The sequence below is a fragment of the Anneissia japonica genome, unplaced genomic scaffold, assembly GCF_011630105.1.
Source record: "Anneissia japonica isolate Jap-2015-1 unplaced genomic scaffold, ASM1163010v1 scaffold1030_len608725_cov174, whole genome shotgun sequence".
NCBI lineage: Eukaryota > Metazoa > Echinodermata > Crinoidea > Comatulida > Comatulidae > Anneissia > Anneissia japonica.
The window spans coordinates 262,304-267,355 of record NW_022753996.1 but is presented as its reverse complement, the minus strand read 5'-3'; the positions used below and the strand labels follow the sequence as shown (position 1 = coordinate 267,355).

At 32.8% G+C, this 5,052-nt stretch overlaps 1 long non-coding RNA gene across 1 annotated transcript; it reads left to right on the top strand.

The window, feature by feature from the left end:
- Positions 1-1,289: 1,289 nt before the first annotated feature.
- LOC117122994 lies at positions 1,290-3,053 on the top strand. Its single transcript, XR_004447786.1, has 3 exons — positions 1,290-1,389; positions 1,918-2,024; positions 2,634-3,053. It is a non-coding gene; the product is annotated as an uncharacterized LOC117122994 (long non-coding RNA).
- Positions 3,054-5,052: the final 1,999 nt, after the last annotated feature.

The following is a 5,052-nucleotide window of genomic DNA, read 5'->3' as shown; positions in this document are numbered from 1 at the left end:
GACGAAATTTTTGTGTTCTAGACGACCGAACATAACATTTGAGGCATTCTAGGCTATCATTTTTTTCTTTTTCTCTCTTTTTTTCTTCCCCCCCCCCCTAAATCCGCCCCTGGTAACTCCAGAATTTCACATGCTAACTTGTAAGGGGTAAATGGAATTATCATTCCAACAGCACGACGTTGGATACTTCCTAAACACTTAGACTGCTCAGCAGTGATGCATGTACCCCAGACTGGACAGGCGTATTCAACGACTGGGCGCATGAACGAAACGAAATATCGGAGCAGCGCATTTTCCCAAACCTCCTAAGTTGTATAGGAAAATGTAACCTGGTATTAGCTTTACGCACAGTAGCAGTAACATGATCACACCAGGGAGTTGTTATTTAGAAGGAGTCACAACACATTTATCTACTTATCTACAGCCAATGAGCGAAGCGCGGTGTACTGAATCTTCAAAGAGAACCGTGACTAGCTGCCTGTCTTTTGTCAATAGGGTACTTTTCCGACGATCTTGGGCCCTCAGTTGTTAAAATTTTGTCTTCTTAGAGAAAATATTTTCGTGACAAACGACCAGCTATTAACTCGTAATAAGCTTGTTTCTAATTATCTACGAGATAATATCTCGTAATAACGAGATAATCTCGTTATTACGAGATATTATCTCGTTATTACGAGATATTATCTCGTTATTACGAGATAATCTCGTTATTACGAGATATTATCTCGTTATTACGAGATATTATCTCGTTATTACGAGATATCTCGTTATAACGAGATAATTATCTCGTAATTACGAGATATCTCAAAAATTTTATGTTGGCAACAATACGCCGTGAGTTTCAGTATGGAGAAAACTTTGATGGATTATCATTATGTGCACGTGTGTTTTGGGCTCTTTGATAAAAACAATATTTGTCGGCGAGAAAAAATACATATGTAGGCCTACTTTTGACATTATTTCTAAGCCTTTGAAACCTCTAAATTGTCAAATTTTTTGGGAGATTTTCCCTGTTTCCCTGTTCTGCTGAAATAATAAAAAAAAATTTATATTATGAAATCCTGGCAGTATAAACAATACATAGCCAAATTCTAGGCCTATACTAAATCGTGTATAATAAAACATACGACTTTAAAACACAAGTTACAAGATAACAATTAACAGATGTTGTCATTTAAGCTCTTCAGCCAACCATGGATAACCTCAAATCACCAATGTGATTGGTCACTTTATCCATGTTTATCACTGAAGGCCATGGAAATTAACAAAGGTGCTTTTTTGAATGTTATCAGAAATTTGTTAGTGAATTAGAGCTCTTTCTCAGTGCACATTCATGATGATAAAACAGGCATAACCATACTTTCTTAAGTATTTCAGCAGTACCAATAGGTAAGAATTGTTTATATATTAATATTCATTTAATGTTGTTTAAATTGGCGCATTTAGGCTGAGTATAATGCGTCTTTTAAGTCAAAAATTGAATTGGTTTGGATTGGATCTCTAGGCATAGGATTAGGAGCCTAGGCCTAGGGGATAACAAGCAAGGGAGTCTAGCCTAGGCCTGTTAATAAGAAAAGACAGAACTGAGGATATGCCAAAGAGCTGCCCTATATAATGGAAGTATTGGAGTGTGGTAAATTGGGCCGTGTTCTCTCTTATTTATTATTGTAAAAGTCCATGATATGATTATTTTAATGATTTTTATAGAGGTAGGCATAAGCCTCTATAGGCTATTGTAGGCCTATGATGTTGCAGAACAGAATAAACCATTTTTTTTTCTCAATTTCCAATTCACGGCAGCAGGTGAGCTAACTAATCAAAAATAAATTTTATTTTTATTTTAAATCCTTATTTTCGTCAACAGTGGGTTTGCAAAACAAAATATCAAAAAATCATTATACGTTGACTTTCTTTCAGAATTTGTTGGTAAAGGAATTTTTCTCAGTGAAAACTCATGAAGTAAGAAAGCGTTGATGTTTGTTTAAAGTCTTAATGCGGCAGTCGGAGAAAGAGGACTTTCAAAGGTGAATGATTTTTTTTTAAGTTTCAAGTTTTTAACACTTTAAATATAGGAACTCACTATACTAATGGTGGAGGTTATCAATTAATTAATAATGTGTGTAAGGCCTACTGCATAAAGGATATTAACATTGTAAGTATATTGCACAATATTTTAATGCTTTTAAAACTAAGAAAAAAGGATGGAACAACTACAGTAATTAACCGACTTATGATTAAGAAGTGTGTTAGTCTCTTATTTCAGCTACCACATATCATACTCTTATTTTAATACATTCATGTTGAAGGAAAATACAAAATTTAAAATGTGGGTAGAAAATTTTAAGATACATTTTCAATACTAATTAATTACTTGCCTTAAAGACACAAACGGCAAAATCTGTTTAATTATTATGATTTAAAATTTTAAAACAATTAGAGCATTAATCATATTGCAACTGTCAGTTCTTGGTTATTTTGCCCAGCCCCTCAATTCTTTATTTTGACCTAGTGTATGTATTATTATGATTTTTCATGACTCACTTTTTTTTTCAAAAAATAGTTTCAAAATGCACAAGACAACTGTATGTATCACTTTGCTCTGATTTAAAGAATTGTTTTGTTATATCTTTCAGCATGTGAAGCAAGGGTAAAAATCCGAAGCCATCTTGATTCAATATTTCAAACTTAGTTTGGTCACTCTGCAGAATCTACAATGGCATCTTTCAGCAAGATTTCAAATTTACTCTGCTACCATTGGACAAGAAAAAGCACGGATATAGACAGCTCCAGTTTCAATATCATACAGAAAATATCTGGTTTATACACACCTGTAACGCGACAGATTCTTGAACAGGGTTTTGTATAATAAACTCTAGTTGACGCCTTATTATAAATTACAGAAAAAAAAACTGATTTGAAGACTGTAAAGCATTTAGGTATTGCTGGAGTTTGAGGTATGTGCATCAGTAAGGCTTAAGACGAACAATATTATGTGAAGGGGTATGCAGTTTATGCATAGTTGATGTTTTTAATTAAAGAAATCATGGTTTGTATATCTTGAACTCAGTGTATTTTGTATGTTTTCAGGAGTTGTTTAAGCCATTATTATTTTTCCGTCCAGTAGCCACTCCAGCTCGAAATTAAACGCATCAGTCATTCAATACTGCCTGTGCATGCAAACAATATTGTGGAACCAACGGATGTCAACAACCAGCTAACCCGTCAATAACAACTTACTAAGCAATCATTGCTTGCATTAACATTAACAAACAGTATATATTTACAAAAATAAGAAATTTATATGAATCTGTTATAAATCATTATATACAGCTTTCTTATAAGAATCTTATGAGACAACTAAAGCATTCACAGAGGATTCCTGCAAGACATCTATACGATTCCTTTAGGAAATCAATAGAATAAAAATAATACTTATAGGATTCCTATATAATTCTTATAAGACACCCATACGAATCTTATGGAAACCATATAGGATTCGTATAGGATATCTATAGGAACCCTGTATTATTCATATAAGACTTCTATAAGATTCCTTTAGGAAATCTATAGGACTTCTTTAAGATAACTTTAGGATTACTAAAGGATTCTTATAAGACGCCTATATGATCCCAGAAGGAAATCTGTAAAATTCCTATAAAATATCTATAAGATTCCTATAAAATATCTACAGGATTCCTATATAATTCATATAAGACTCCTATAACATTTCTATAAGATATCTATAACTTTTCTATATCATTCATATAAGGCTCCTATAAGATTCAAATAAGATATCTATGATTCCTATAGATTTCATATAAGAAACCCATAGGATTCCTATAAGATACCTATATAATTCATATAAGATTCCTATAAGGTTCCTTCAGAAAATCTATGAGATTCCTTTAGGCATTCTATAGGATTTCTATAGGATAACTATAAGATTCCTATTTGTTTCATTTAAAAATCTTGCAGTTTTCCTGTAAGATTTCTTTAAGAATCTTATAGGAAACATATTAAAATTCCTATAGAATACTTATACGACTCCTATATGATTCCTATAGGATACCTAAAGGATATCTATTGAAATAATCCTATAGGATCCTATAGATGTGACGAAAAATCTATAATATTCCTATAAGATTTTCTCTTATAGGATCCTATTGGACATTTTTGTAAGGGTAATGTTATTATTTAAAACATAAAATGTTTTAAACCAAAATCCGACCATAATGAAAAAAGACAGTAGCTGTACGTCTGTGGATTTACTTTACTTTTTTCACGAACATAAAACCGTGACTTGGCATCGGGAGAATACTATAGCCAGAAAGATGCATCAATATTTTATTAGTTCTCAAAAAACAAAGATGGTAATTTTGGTCATTTTCAATACACATATATATTGGAAATGACATGGTGTATTGGTGTTTATGCTGGCCTAAATAAATATAAGAATACGATTCTTTCTAGCCTTTATTCTATTTATTTTATGATCGTGTGGCGTACAACAGCATTGTTGACTCACATTCCCGGCTATCCAGGGGCTATTCTACAGCTTACAGCTGATGTATTTCAATCTAGGCTCAGAGAGTAGTAAATCTCTATTTTATAGGGCCTCCGAATCGAGCAATGAATATTTAGTGGACAGAATTTAGGAACAAAGAATAACTCGTCATGTATTAAAATCAAATGCTAAATTGATTTTATAACTGATATTCTGTATCTTCGTTGCATACGATTTACAGACGATTACTCGCTCTCACGGCCAGTGCACAACGTCACGAACGAACGAGAAGCACATGTGCTTGAGTCGTGGGCGATTTAGAACCGTCTATTTTGCGGCAGGGTATTCATTTTGTATCATAACTATAAATACACATGCCTAAACATTACCACATTTAAACATGTGTATTAACCTTTATAATAAACGTGTTTGAATATTATTATATTATTATTCAAACACGTGCACTAACCGTTATAATACACATGTTTAAATACTATTATAATAAGCTTCACCGGGCACACAATGGTTCGGTCTTGGGATGCCAGGGG